Source organism: Humulus lupulus, chromosome 3 (assembly GCF_963169125.1).
Source record: "Humulus lupulus chromosome 3, drHumLupu1.1, whole genome shotgun sequence".
Classification (NCBI taxonomy): Eukaryota; Viridiplantae; Streptophyta; class Magnoliopsida; order Rosales; family Cannabaceae; genus Humulus; species Humulus lupulus.
The window spans coordinates 119215942-119224414 of NC_084795.1; positions in this window are offsets into that span (position 1 = coordinate 119215942).

Genomic DNA, 8473 nt, shown 5'->3' on the forward strand with positions numbered 1-8473 from the left:
AGAATGTACATAAACAGCTGCTCAGCCACCACGGTTAAGAGTGAGACAGGAACAGGAGAACCAGAAACATCTATTTTTCCTTAGAGTGGCTAACGATTGCTGAAACTTTGGAAATTTTTGTAAACTGACTTTTGTTCGCTATTCCTTTTTGGGATCCCATATGTAAATTGTTTAATTTTATGAAATGTGCCTTTTTGAGACCAAACCTCTTTTAACCCTAGCACATTGATGGTTTCAGTGACACATTTTTAACTAAATGACTTGATTAGCAAGTCCTGCACCTTTGTAATTACACAGTGTAGCGGTCTTGGCTATCCAGGGCGTTACAGGGGTGGTCTGGGAAGATGATGAATTGGATCCTCGAATAGAGGCAGACATGACATTAGAACAAATGGAGGAAGTAGAAGAGGTGTGCATCAGTGACACCAATCCAACCAGAGTAATCAGAGTAGGAAGAAATTTGAATCTGGAAGTCAGAGTTGCCATAGTCGCCTGAGTAAAACAAAACAAGGATGTCCTGACCTGGTCCTATGTAGACATGATTGAGATTGATCGTAACATCATATGTCATGCCCTAAGCATCGATGAAAACACAACTTCAGTCTGGCAGAAGCGAAGGCCATTAGGTATGGCACGGGCAAAGGCCCTCAAACTATAAATTGGAAAGTTATCCTCGATTAACTTCATTTAAGAAGCACTGCACCACGTATGGATGGTGAAACCAGTGTTGGTACCAAAACCAAACAAGACAGGGAGAACTTGCATAGATTTCACGGACCTCAATAAGGCATCTCCAAAAGATTGCTTCCCACTTCATTGGATAGACCAGATGGTGGGCGCCACTTCCGGATATGAGTTACTAAGCTTCATGGATGCCTATTCCAGCTATAACCAAATTTATATGCATGTAGCAGACCAGGAACACACTTGCTTCAAGATGGATAAGGGTGTATACTGCTATATTGTCATGCCTTTCGAATTAAAGAATGTCGGAGCTACATATCAAAGGCTTGTTAACAGAATGTTTCGGGACCTACTCAGAAAGAACATGGAAGTCTACGTAGACGACATGCTGGTCAACTCAAAATTTTCTGCCCAACATGCAAACGATCTAGTGGAGGCATTCGACATTATTTGAAAGTACGGGATGAAGCTAAATCCCAAAAGTGCACTTTTGGCGTGGCAGCCGAGAAGTTTCTAGGCTTTATAGTAAGCTCAAGGGGAATAGAAGCCAAGTCGGATAAGATTAGTGCTCTGATCGACATGACATTGCCACAGAAACACAAAGACGTTCAGAGCCTGATGGGCAGAATAGCGGCTTTGAGCCGCTTTGTGTCAAAGTCCATGGAAAAATGCATCCTGTTTTTAAACATAATTCGTGGAAATTAGAGGTTTGAATGGACAGCCGAGTGTGAGGAGGCTTTCCAAAAATTGAAAGAGTATTTAGCTCAAGCATCAATCTTGTCGAAGCCGGTGGATGGGGAACCACTATACTTATATTTGGCCGTGTAAGAACATGCCATAAGCGCTTCCTTGGTGCGACAAGAGGGAAAGGTTCAACTCCTGATCTATTACGTAAGCAAAAGGTTGCTGGGCGGAAAGTCCAGATACCCTTTGATCGAGAAATTGTCATTTTGCTTACTGACCGCTTCCAGGAAGTTAAGACCTTATTATCAAACTCTTGCCATCAAGGTACTAATGAACCATCCCCTACGACATGTATTACAAAACCAGAATCATCAATAAGACAGTGGGCCATGGAGTTGAGCCAGTTCGATATCGCCTACGTTCCCATAATCTCCATCAAGGGAAAGGCCCTGGCCGACTTCATCGTAGAATGTATGGGATCACTCAAGATGAGGAGCCAATCGATCTTGTAGTGCCCACATGGAAAATCTTCGTTGACGGAGCCTCCAATGAGAATGGGGTCAGAGTCGGGATTATCCTTATATCTCCCCAAGGTCACCAATTGCAAAGTGCCCTACACTTCTAGTTTGAAGCGTCAAACAATGAGGCTAAGCATGAGGCCATGTTGGCTGGATTACGATTGGCTCGAGAAGTGGGGGTAGAGAAAATTGAAGTCCACAATGATTCCTAGTTGGTGGTCAGACAAATATCGGGGGAATACCTAATGAAGGGAGAAAAGATGGCCGCCTACGTGGCACAAACCCAGGAGTTGCTTCAACCGTTCAAGAGATACATCATTCTCCAGATCCCTAGGGAACATAATGTGTTCGTGGACACAATGTCAAAGATGGCCATGGATGTTGAAGAAGAACTCATGGGAGTTGTCCTGATCGACCATCTATCCACACCCAGTATTCAAGCCCCCGCAACCGTTGTAGCGTCCAAAATTTTCTAATAAAGTTTAGGGCCTTGATTAGTGTGCCTGGAGGGCAATAGGTGATTTATTATATTAATGTGTGAATTTGATGAGTATGTGATTATAAATGAATGTTTAGTTGAATTAAATATGCATGTGGGCCCAATTTGGTTATTAGGGGCATGTTTGTAATTTTAGCCCGTTGAGGGCATAAATGCAATATTTGTGTATATTATGATTGTCACCACATGTGAGTGGTGATATATTTGAAATGCACAATCCGAGACAGTTCTAGGGAGTGGTTTAGAAAGGAAGTCACAACGAGACCCAAAACCCGACTCGGGGCGAATTGGGGGGGTATTCTAGGCATTATACATTTTATTGGGTTATTGGGTTATGAAAATAAATATTTGGAAATATATTTTAAGTTAGAACGTATAGGAGGGAATATTGGGGAAATTTACCATTTTGCCCTCGGAGACGTTTTTGGTACCCCGAGCCTTGGAGGTAACTTAAGTGACCTAGGATAAGTGAAACAAAACATAAGAAACATTCAGAAGCTTGGCATAAACTGACCCTCTCCCTATCACTTAGTTTCTCTCCCTTTGAGTGCTTGAAGGCTGAAGGAAACTTTGAGGAAATAAAGCTAGGAATTCAAAACTCAAGGCTAGAGCTTGGGAGGCTTGTAGCTTGGAACTTAGGGGATTAACTCAGAGACTTAATTGGGTTCAAAGGTAAGCTCTAAAACCTGGTGATCAATAGAATTCTGCTGAGTTTTGGTTAGAAATATAAGTTTATGCATGTGAGCTAAGTTGTCAATTACTCTTGGATGCTTGAGTGTGTTTTTGGATTAGTTTTGTTAGATTTTGCTGCTCGAACCGTTCTAGAATTATTGTAATGATTAGTAGAGTTGTGGGATTGATTTTGGGGTAAATTGGCTAGGTTTTAGTTGTGAAAATGGGGGATTTTTTTGGGTTCGAAGGGTCGGACAGCGGCATTGTTCTTGGTGAGCCGCGGCCTTCTAGAACGTTGGGAGGCTAGGAAGAGGGGCGGGCTGCGGTGCCCTACAGGTTGGGTCGCAGCGTGCATAGGCTAAAAAGGGAGGTTGGGTTTCTGGTTGGGGCAGGCTGCGACACATGGCCTAGGGGCCGCGATGCTTAGTGGGTTTTTGGATCGCGAGAAGGTTTTAGGCTCGGGAATCCAAAAGTCAAGGCTTGGGTTGGATCTTATCACCCTGATTGATAGAATTCAAGGTTCCGGAGATTAGAATTGTAACCCAAAGTTATTTAATGGACTAGAACTTGATGGATGGATGTTGTTGATACGTTGTGACTAGGTTTTAAGTGAGTCTCGGACTAGAAGACTGTGCTTGGGATATCGGTGCTTGGGAAGCTTGGGACATAGGTAAGAAAACTATTGTAACCGTAGAGCAGGGCATGGCCCTATAGTTTGTATTGTAGGGCACGACCCTATGTGATTTTGATGCAGGGCGTAGCCCTATTTTTTGTATTTGTTAAGTTTATGCTATGTGTTGCATATCTGTAAATGTACGGTGAAGGCCGAGAACGGCAAGGGCCGAGAACAGTGAAGGTAGAGAATGGCAAGGCCGAGTATGGCAAGGGGCCGAGAGCATATTTAAGCACGCAGAGTGCAACCTCCAAGGTAGAGAATGGCAAGGCCCAGTATGGCAAGGGGCCGAGGATACTTGGGATATCCTCACAGTGCAAGTTGCATGGCCGTTATATGTTTAGCTTGTTTGCGGTTTTGTTATATGCTGATTGATAGTTTTGCATAGGTTGATTGCTTGTGTGGAGTTTTCTTGCTGGGCTTTAACTCACAGGTTCTCTATGGTGAAGGTAAGGGAAAGGGCAAGGGAAAGATCGATCAACCATGAGTATGGAGAGCGTGAAGTGGCGTGTACATGTTCAGCCTGCCTGGCTGTCACGCCCAGGGGTATTTTTGGGAGATGTTTTGTATTAAACCTAATTTTGTCGTTTAGTCAACCTTAATCATATTTTGAGTTGTAAATATTTCCAAACAGTATTTTGGGATCCCCAATGTATAACACTTTATAATTTCAATGAATGATTACGTTTTCAAATTATATGACTTTTATTATAGTTTAGCTACACTTTTAACCTAAGACCTCAATTAGCAAGTTAATTGCACGTTTTAAACTCACTTAGTAATGAATCTAAGGAAGTAGGGTGTTACAACCATGAATGCTATTGATTATACCACGTCCTAGATGGGGCCTCTCATCTGGTATCTAACTACTTGAGAATTGCCCATGGACAGGGCCACCGCAAGGAAGCTTCAGTACCATACCCCCTGATACGTTATGATGGATGGTAGGCTCTATCATAGGGGATTATCCATGTCTTATCTTCAATGTGTATTCGGAACTGAAATGAGCCCAATCATGCATAATGTTCATGAAGGCTATTGTGGAGATCACACAGTGAGACTCAGCTTGTCCAAGAAGATCCTAAGGAAAGGATACTTCTGGCCAACAATGAAGAAGGATTGTGTGGATTATGTCCGCAAATGTGAGCAATGCCAAAGGTATGCGAAAATCCCACGATTCCCCCACAGAGATAACCTTGATGACCAGTCCCTGGCCTTTCATTGTTGGGTAACTGATTTGGTAGGATTCCTCCCGACTAGGAAGGGTGGATTGGAATATGCCATTATAGCCATCGACTATTACACCAAGTGGTTTGAGGCAGAATTAATGAACACCATCACCTCCAAAAAATCCATGGACTTCGTCATCAAAAATATTGTGTGTCGATCGGCCTCCCTCATAAAATTGTGTCCGACAATGGGAAGCAGTTTGATGGCATCCACTTCACTTACTTCTGTGAAAGACATGGAATCGTAAAAAGCTTCTCCGCAGTCACAAGGCCTTAAGAAAACAGGCAAACAGAGGCCATGAACAAGATTTTAAAGGGGACACTCAAGAAAAAGTTACAAGACTACAAAAGCAAGTGGCCGGAAGAGTTGCCTCGCATCCTATGGCCATACCGAACCACAGAAAGAACCTCAACTGGACATACTCACTACTCATTGGTTTGTGGATGCGAAGCAGTCATCTTAGTAGAAACTATGGTCCCCTCCCACAGATGAGACACATACGATCTCATCTAGAATCATGCCTTGCTCTAGGAATAATTGGATCTCATCAAGGAGATCTAGGAAGAATCACAAGTGCAATTGAAGATGTATCAGGGAAAGATGGCAAGTCACTTTCATTCTAAAGATAAAAGTCGAAGGTTTGGGATTAGTGATCTGGTCCTAAGAAGAGTTTTCCCTACATCTCAATATCCGGGAGTGGGGGTTCTAGGATCTAACTGGGAATGACCATATGAGATCCAAAATAAAGTATGACCGGGAGCACATTGCCTAAAGCGGCTAGACGGGGCAGAGGTCCCAAGGACCTGGAATGCTGAACACCTCCACCAGTACTACCAGTAGTCGGGAGGATTCAACCGTATCTTCTTTCTTACATTTTAATTTCCAAGTAATGTATGCCCCAGTGGCATTTCCTAGTTAATGAAAATGGTGTGAACAAAACACCATAAGGAATGTTTTAAGAAAAGAAAAGCGTCAATGCCCATCTTTAATTTTTACACGAACAAGTTACCTAAGACTACACTCTTTGATCACTTGGGGGGTAGGACCATCTACGTATTCTACGATAAAAAATGATGCAAGGCTCAAAGTTTAGTCCTAATCTGGATGAGTGTGGGTTGGGGGTTTCAAAACCCAACTCGTCTATACCTAACATGGTCCAGAATAGTTAAATCCTCATTCATTGTTTCCCTATAACGGTCCAGGCCGTTGGAACCTGAACCTTAGATTCTAGGTTAACCAATTAAATTATATATGGTAAGTGCAAGATAAATTAACTAACTTCCACAACTTTTTCCCTAATGGTACTGGCCATTGGAACAAGGATTCCACATTTAAAAAGTTCATATATAATGGTAAAACACATATTGAATTTTTAAAGAAATATATTAATATAAATTGGAAAATAAAAATGCAAGGACTGAAACAGACATAATTACAAGATAATAAGATAAATAATTGTCTTAAGCACATCCGAGTCCATAAAAAAGATTATACCAAAAAAATAAAATAAATAAAAGAGTATGATATACAAAAAAGGAAGTCCTAAATAAAATTACAAAGGCTTAGGCTTGGGCTTTGTTCTGATCCAGGACGTCTGGAGCAACTTCATCCTTTTGATCCTCGACAAGGAGCTTTCTCTCTTCTTTCTCCTTGGCCACAAATTCGGCCCTCTTTGCAGCTGTGTCTCGATAGACTTGGAGATTCAGATTTTTGTCCTGAAGCGAGGTCATGTAAATGGCTTCATCAAAAGAGGCCGCCAACAACTCTTCAACTTGCTCCTTCTCCTTGCAAGCCTTCTCACTCCGCTCCAACTCCATATGGGCCCGGACCTCCAAACCCTAGACTTGGGCCCCGAGAGACTCCACCTTCTCCCGCTCTTGATGAAGAAGAGTCTCAGCCGCCTCCAAGAGCGCCTTGATTGAATCTTCCGAGTCGCAGGCACTGGACAGTTTCGCCCGTGACACCCCAACTACCCGATCAAGTTGTCCACCACCTTCTTTTGGTCAGCATCCTTTCTGGACAAGGCTTCCTCATACTGAGCTTGAACCCGAGTAGTCTTCTTGTTAAGGCCTCCTTGGCAGCCACCTGATTATTAATGACCCCCTCCAACTTTATTTGGGCATCTCCAGCTTCATGGCCATCTCGGCCACCATGTCCGTGTTCCTATGGGCCAGCAATGCGTCCTGGAACAAAGCAAAGTTAGAAACAACACAAAAAAGATAACAATAATATTGAAATGAGACGAACCATTGACTTATCACCGTGGCCTAATGACGGATGGCCTGGGAGATGAAGAGGGCATCATTGCTAGCTAGGTTGGCATAGAGTTTAAGCCGGAGGAAGGATATGGAGATCCCCACATGGGCCAGCAAGTCTGTGGCGAACAGGGCCAATTCCAGCCCCAACTTAGGCTGAAATCCAAGCTCAGTTCCCAGCCGGTTCATGATTTTTTGGGGAGCGTTGAAAGACTCAGGACGCTTGAAGAACTTCACATTGCGGTGAGTAGTCAGAGCCTGGGCCACCTTATCCCGTTTGTCACGACCCTCGTCCCAAGCCCAGGACACCATCCTCATCCTCTCCTCCATGACAACTGACTCTCCTTCCCTAGAACGAGCTGGGTCGATGGGGAGCACGAGAGTGTCTGGGAACTCCAATGTAATAATAAGGTCATCTCTAGGGGAGTGTACTTCGTTCACAATGAAGTAGCCCATTGTATTGGCCTTCTTGGTCTGCTTTGTGGACATCATGGCAGCAGTGTCTGTCTTACTTTTATTTTCCCCGCCTTCTACAGAAGGCTCCAACTCCAAATTTATGACTTGGAGAGGAGCAGGTGAGGGTAGAAGTTTCTCAACAGATACCATAATGGCTGGGGCGGCAGCCTGAGAACCCTCTAGGGCCCCCTCGGATGGTTGTGTGGCCTCGACAATCAAATCGATGATCCTCATTTTGGTCAGGCCCTTGGCGGCCTTCTTTGCTGACACTTGGCCTTGGCAGCCCTGGCCTTCTTTCATCTTGGGCACTGGATTGGCCATGTTCAGTTCACCTAAAGTAAGAACAAAATACAGATTAGTAATGAAGCAGGAAGGACAAATACAAAAGAAGCAAGCAAGTCTAAGTCCTCTAGGACAAACCTTTATCTATGGAACGGGCCTGACTTAATTCTTCTAAGGCAAAACCATGAATTTTATCCCCCATGTCATCCAGGCCCAAAAATCTATCACATTGAAGGAACCAAGATGCATGCATGAGGGTCTGCATGTCCATGGCAATGGGGCAAGGAAGCCCCACGTTCCTGGCAGTCTCGATTCAATAGTCCTAGTTCCGTTGCCTATTCCTAACAAAGCCCTCAATATGAGGAGCATAAGTAAAAAATGGAGGCATTTTACCTTGCCTCGAGATGCTGGCTCCAAGTGCTCTAGTATTGGGTAGCCTCCCCTTGAGCTACGCTTCCAGTTCCTCGGACTCGGCCCACTTCACAAGGTGCACACATTCCGCCTTCAACCTCTCTGTGTC